This window comes from Phalacrocorax aristotelis, chromosome 1, assembly GCF_949628215.1.
Source record: "Phalacrocorax aristotelis chromosome 1, bGulAri2.1, whole genome shotgun sequence".
NCBI lineage: Eukaryota > Metazoa > Chordata > Aves > Suliformes > Phalacrocoracidae > Phalacrocorax > Phalacrocorax aristotelis.
Window position 1 is genome coordinate 34862580 of NC_134276.1, and position 7691 is coordinate 34870270.

Below are 7691 nucleotides of genomic sequence, written 5' to 3' on the forward strand. Positions count from 1 at the left end.
ACAGGATCACGGTGATGGAGCAGAAGAAATACCACAGCTGCGAGTTTTGTTCTGGGGGTAGGAGATGTTCCTCTCCAGGTGCAACAGCCTAAGCTCCCCAAAGTTAGTCTAGAAGCTGGCCTCGTGAATACTACTTACTTTCGTCCATGGATTGGGTGAGCTCCCTAAATGTAGTCCCTTGAAAATAACTCTGTATTATGATGCTTTATTTTTTTTGAATGAATACACAAAAGCAAAAGGAGCGATCTCGGGCAAGGGTCCAGAACCTTGAGAGAGAAGCCTGTCAGCTTTCTTCCAGCCATTCTTGGGTCAGCTTAGGGTGGACCACGTGCTGTGGTGGAGTGTAAAAGTACATGTCTAGTCTCAAACTGTTTAAGTCTAGTTTCAGACTAAGTTGATGAGATTCTGGAAGGAGTTCAGCAGCGATAACAGGAGCTCTCTGCTTCTTGGCAGAGAGAAAATGAGTTCATAGCGCAGATGCATTTTAGCAAATCGGGTAGCTCTGGAATTCACATTCCGCCTTGATGTCTTTGGGAATGTGTGCCTGTCTCTGAGGGCAATCCAGATGTCTGTAGAGCACACTCGGATTTAATCGGGCGTGCATTCGTGTTTCACCTCAGCACATGTTGTGGAGCGTGCTGGCAGGCCCATGCACGTAGGCAGTCAGTCATACCCCGCGATTCAGGAGCGCTCACAAGTTTAACGTTACACAAAAATACGCCAGTGCGCTGCTGAACTGGGCCGACTTGATAGATCACGGTGTTCTCTTTTTATCCTGCTCTTCCCAGGTTATGCAGTAAAGCTGCTCTGCACAATCTTTTGCACGTGAAGAATCAATTCGTTGTTGCGATTTAAGTTATGCCTGGTGGTTCATTTATATGTACACATTTATTTTGTAATTGTGAGTGATACAGGACTGAGAAAATTTTGATTATTTTAAGAAAAAGAATTATTTCAATACTGAGTTCTTCTAATTGGTGTTGCTTTTACTGCTGTATATACAACAAACAACAGTTTAAACTTTATTCAGCTATATTAAGACAGACAGAATTTGTACCAGGAAACAAGCAGGAAAGCTACACTCAAGTTTCTCAAATCTGGAATTATTTTTCAGTTCTTTTGTGTGTTTGCACATTCTTATCAGCAAGCTTTGTCTGACAATTTCTGACTCGCTTCCAACACTTTAATTATGAAAGCTTTTGGGTTTGTTTTTTGTTTGTTTTTGGTTTTTTTTAATTTATAGCTCTGCAAGTCCATCAGGAAACGTATTCCCGTGTGGCTTAGAGTCGTTTGCACACTTGAACTTTGACTACTTGCAGGAAGCAGTGCAGAAAAAAAAAGACCTGCAGGAAGATAACGTAACCCAGCTGATACTTGTGCAGCGCTGAGAGACTGGCAGTAACTAATATGATCAGCTGTAATTGGAGAGTATCCAGTTAATGTCCTTATCCAATTACCATTCTCACTTTCGTGATGCAAACCAGTTTCTTTTATTAACTATATATCTGGAACAATCTTAGAAACTTCTTACAAAGTGCGCCTTTTAAGTAATCACGTTGTACTTCTAGGCTTAAGTTAAAGCCTAGGAAGTTCTTCACTACAAAAAAACTAGTGAAACACTTTTAAAAAATGAACCTCGCTTGTGTTACCGGAAGAAGGACGGTCATGTTTTGACTGCAGGACCTTAGGGATATTTGCAACAAAGTTAATTAATTTTCTGTAGCCTTTCTTTGTTGACGGTTTTGTGCAGAGCAATGAGAAAGGGGAAAGCAGAAGAGAGCTCCCCTTGATTTTATGGTATTCATATACATCATATATATACGTACATAATATATATGATATTGTATATCAATGCAGGCATTGACATTTAGCAGCTCAATCCCTTTCCCCAGCCTGTCCCAGGGCATTCTGAAGGATCTTTGTCTTAAGCTTATCCTGCCGTTGCTCATACCTGTATACAAAAGCAAGATAGGGCTATGCTTAGTTGCTATCAGCAATTTGACATGGAGCAGCCCCCCCTTCTACTGGAGGCTCTTGCCTGCAGCACTTGTTTTACTAAAACCAGATATATTTGCTTCTCCTCGTTGACAAAACATTATTTAAAGCTGTTTTCTCCTAACTTACAAAATGTTACTTGAAGCCGCATTTTATTCTAAGTCCTTCCACCCCAGTCTTTCTGTGGGACGTAAGAGCTGAGAGATTGTGATGGGTCTTGGCCATGGGCTCGCACTTGTCCTCATGGGAGGGATGTGAGGTATAACCATGCCATCGCTGAGGCATTCTCAGGATGGAATACTTTGAACTTGGGCTTTTCAGTTTCTACAAGCAACCCTGATTTTCAGCAGTGAAACCACTAGCAGGAAAAATTACGATAACAAAGCACAGGGAGGAAAAGGAGAAGGAAAGTGGCTCCTCGGAAGGCAGCGAACAGCAACCGGGGACAGCGCAAGTGGTGGTGGGAGAGCGGAGCAGGCTCCTCTGGGAGGAACAGCCTCCTCCTGCAGCTCCGTATTTCGCTGTCAAACAGCGTTACACCAAACGGAACAGAACGCCACCTGTCCGCCTGGCTTCCCCCGACGATCATCAGAGTCCGTAACCGAGACTTTACGCATGGATGCGATGAGGCAGTGCAAGGCACCAACTTCATCTCTCTCCAGCTCCTGGTGGCTGACGTGAAACAGAGCTCCTGGATCCCTTTTCATTTCCCCGCTGAGGCCTGGAGAGGCAGTGGGAGGCAGTGGAGCGGCCTCCCAGCGAAGGAGGAAGCCGGACAAAAGTTGAGCCTGGAAGTAGTCCTTTTTACAGCAGTGGAAAGATGGATGCTTCCCCTCTAACTAAGAACAGCCCTGGTACCTTACTTTGATTACTTTCATTTAATCATCACTGAGTAGAACAGGCTGCCCAGGGAGGCTGTGGAGTCTCCTTCCCTGGACACATTCAAAACCCGCCTGGATGCGTTCCTGTGCCCCCTGCTCTAGGTGTCCCTGCTCGAGCAGAGGGGTTGGACAAGATGATCTCCAGAGGTCCCTTCCAACCCCTGCCATTCTGTGATTCTGTGAATGCAGAAGGGAATGTCTCAGAAATTGTGGGAACAACGACTGAGTTTATTCACTTGAAGGAGTAAGCCCCTTGTTCTTATTGAGCTAAAGGGAAGAAATAACCGAACGCTGTTAGTGACGAAACGTATTTCCTGGTCTGGCAGAACCGTTGCCTGGATCATACCTTAATACAGCTGAACAGTTTTTTCACCTTCTGTAAAAAAAGTTTTCAAAAGATTGTGTTGACAAAAATATTTTTTTCTTAAATTTACGATGTATGAATCTTTAAGATTCAGACAGGAAATCTTATGAAATATTTTACCTGCTTTCCCCACCTTTTGAAAGTGTGTATCTTTACCTCCCGGGGCATTGCTCATCATTCCTGATGCCAGCAGGTGTGCAGCCACCTGCATCAGCCTGTCACCAGCAGAAAGGTTACATGTTCAGCTACATTCTGAGTGTTACTGAATTGTAACTACAGCACACCTTACCTGAAATCTGGTAAGAATTTCAAAAGTAACAATTTTAAACCAGGTCATTCGTTACTCATCACTGATGCACAGAATAAAACAATTTCCAGTAACTGCTTACTGTGCTGCTGGAAGGCACACAGATGTTATGCTGGTGACCACAAAATTAAAGTATTTATTTTAAGAAGCATTTCCATATTTACATACCTATTTTGGTTTATATCTACCCTGGGCCCCATTTTTAACAGACCATGCACCCATAAACCTCTTGGGTTGTCTTAAACCCCTTGAACAGATGAACAACAGTAATACAGATTGTTCAAATTAAAGCTTTATTCGGTATTTTCATATAAACTCCACTTCAAGAGCTTGCAATATTTTGTAATTGCAGCTGAGAAGCTGTTAAAGAGAAACCAGCTGTTTAACCTCGCCAACAGTACTTATAAACTAAAACAAGCGCTTTTTTATCAGTCACCCCACTGTTCTTCACTGTATCTTCAGTTAAGCAAGCCATTGAAGTCCACTGTCCTCAGCCCGTGGTCTGTATAATGCTGTCTGCTCGCTTTTAACATAGGCTATTTCTGCTTTTACAAGTAAAATAAAATCTGCATTTGCTGACATTCTCCAGTAACCCTCCTGGGCAAATTTAGCCTTTTTCAGCTTATTATTTGCAACACTTTTTGCTTTGTACAGAAACTTTTATTCTAGCCACATCCCAAAACATTTCATGAAGCTAGATTTTGTCATCACACAAACGGTTAGCACAATTTATAAGTTAAATAATTTAAAAGGTAGAAGGTAGAAGGACTTAAGAGGTAGATACAGGAGAGTCTGAAGAGATATGGCTGACAAAACAGAACCAGAGGGCTGCCGCAGCAGAAGGTATACAGGCAGCTTCTGTACCAACAAGCGAAAGGATTTAAGGGCTGCAAACCCCATAGGAGGAACAGAATGAAATCTGTCTTGGGAAAATGAACTGTCAAGAGAATCAAAAGAGCACATGTAGCCGGCCTTGAAATAGCTCGGGTGTTGTCTGGAAATAGGTAAGGTTGTAACTCCTCAGGGCATGACGCAAAGAGGCAGCAGAAGCGCTTGGCGTAACCTGGGATCTGGAGACACGGCGGCCTACATAAGGCAACGCGAAGCTTTCCAAAGATCTCAGTAGAGCAGGGGATAAGGTGAAGGTGGACCCTAGAAACGCGGCACAGCGGTAATACGTAGGTTTGCATATATAGGAATGCTGGAGGAAGACGGTTTGAGGAAGACACCAATAATAAGAGAAGTACTAAAATGGGGAGGTACAACTCAAAAAGCAAATCAAGGAAACCAAGCACCATGAAATAGTTTTTTACTCCCTTTCTGAGATGCCAAAATATGCACTGAAATAATGTACTGGGGGAGGGGAATGTTTTTATACATGCACAGGTCAGTGAATTTAACTTGGATGCATGTCATGAGCAGCCCTCCCACCTTCTATACGTGAGTATTGGGACCGGATGATGCTGCAGCACAGATTTTTTCTACAAGGGACTAACCAGACCCAAACTTTACCCTATTGTGAAAGTCTGGATTTCAGTCTACAAATTCCCAGGTGAAGGGTTAAAATTTGGCTTAGCCTAAAGAGGAACAAGGGTTATTCTATAACCTGGGTCAAATTGAGCAGGTCTCTGCACACCTCCCAGCATAACAAGTGCCCAACAAAATAATTTTTTTTTTTTTAGCATATGCAATATGTTTGCTTCTAAAAGCATCACCAACTTCAGGCAGGCCCTACTGCAAAAACACACACACCAAAGACGGGTGTCCTGTCTGTTTAGAAAGTGCTTCGCAGTACAAGACAGGTGAAAGATGAGCAAGGGAACGAAAACACAGAGCAGTCAATTGACTCGCTCAAAATCACATGGAAGAAATCATCATCAGGAATCTCAGTGACTCCCCTTTCCTCTCCATCTCTCCTTCTCACATCGCTAATGATATCTGCGACAGCCTATAAAACCAAGGATGCAGTCCTCACTCAAGGAGCTTGCAACAGAAGGAGGCAAGCAGATAAACAACATGCTGCATGATAGAAAATAGGTTGGCCAGAAAACAAAACATTCTTCTTCTGAAACAGTAAAAGGAACATTCCTTCGTCAAAAACCAGTGCAGCCCAAGGAAGGATTAGCAGATGAGGAGCGTAACTGTGGTAATACCTACAGGATTCCTACGGCAAATTCCAAAGGCAGATTTTGCAGGGAGACAGCACGGAAGGGAGAGAGCTCTGCGCAGAACAGATGTCCTGGAAAAGCAGCGTCTGCCTTACATCTCACACAAGACAGTATTTTTGTATGGAAGAGAAAAATATTTGGTTTAGATATGCAATAAGGAAATCCAACGACAGCATGGTGCAAAATTAAACAGTGGCTTTGGATATATCACATTTGGTTCAGCTGGCCCTCGTTATAATTTACTCTTAAGGACAAAAAGTAAACCTGTCTCTCCTCACACTGACTTCCAGAGGTAGCGGGGAGCGAAGCACTATTTCTTTGTGAAATGCAGGCTTCAGAAGTCACATCAGCAAAAGCAAGCATGTGGTATTTAAACCAACTTTACTAGCGGTGAACAAAACTTTTAGTCTTTTTTCCTAATGTAAACACTTAATCTGTCTGTTAAACACAGTACTTGATGAAGAACTTTGGTTCACATTACAACTAACAGCAGCTCCTCAAGGAAACAAGTTTTGAACACACTTATTTTCAGATGTTTTTAAACATCTGTTTGAGCAATTGAGTTACGGGTATCTTAAATCACTGCCTGTGACCACTTCCATAGGCAAAGCATTTATAAGGAAAGATGTCCTCCCTGGAGGTTATTAAAAGTGAAGCCTATGAAAAAAAACTCTACTGCTGTATAAAACTGCACTAATAAACAATAAAATAATTTTAGAGAGACCATAAAGAAAGGAATATACTTTAGGCTTGGAGTAACAGAAGCAGGATGAGTAGTACAGCAGTACAAAACAAATTTTGTGAGAAAAAAAGAAATTGTGCTTGAAAGGAAAGCATGACCAGCTGTTGACTCAGCAGTTGGCAATGGCAAAGGCACACAGAGCTAGCTAGCTGTACTGGTAAATGACAGGGCACCCACGGCAGGCAGCGTGATGCAGTCAAGTGACAGGCAAACGTGGTTCGGGGACGTATCAGAAGTTATTTCCAATACGCTAAGGAAGTATTAGTGACCTCATGTGTGGCCTTAATCTTCCTTGAACACAAATCTAGGCAAACTCAGGCTGGAACGGATGAAGGGAAGTGCTGGTGGAGCATCGATGGTCCTTTCGACACAAGGATGCTTTATGTGATTCAGAAAAGATGCGATGGATTCAGAAAAGATGCGATGGATTCAGAAAAGATGCGATGGATTCAGAAAAGATGCGATGGATTCAGAGATGCGATGGATTCAAGAGGAAGAGCTACTTAGCTGAAGGGCAATACTTGTGTTAGTTAGGAAACGAGTGGAAATGGGTAACAAACACACGGAGGCTTCAAGTTAGAACAGGCTCCTAGCTGCTGGGGTAATGTTCAAATAAGAGTGAGAACAAAACCTGAAACACATGGGATTAAACATGGTACTTAATGCTCTTCTACACACAGAGAAAATGTTGCAGAATAGAAAAAAGGACTTCAGCTTCCTTGGTAATACATGATAAACCCGATTTCCTGTCTTGTACTCCTTTCTCCACTGATCTGACAGATTAACAGTCATCTTCTCAATGAAGTTCCAGCTCAGCAGTTACCAACTCTATTTCCCTGTAGCTGGACTCCGACAACTGCATTAACTACACCTCTGTTTTTGACTGAGACTCCCCTGAACAAAACACTGTAAGCTTTAGAAACAGAGATGTATCTTTTAATGGATGAATGATTTGAGCATTTATGGTCCTCTGATATCTAGAGCAGCAATAAGCGTAGCTGTATTCTTACACAGCCAATGAATCTTGATGATGCGAAACGCAGACCAAACCACCAGGTGAAGAAATCAAATTTAACATCCTTAAGAAAACATCCAAGCCATCAGCTCTACTTATCCTTTTTTGTTTTCCTCTCCTGTGGTACTGAGAACGATGAAGCTTCAATACACTTAGCCCCTCTCAGCCTAGCAAACACTGCAACTACTCAACACTCTCCTTTTATCAACAGACAAAACT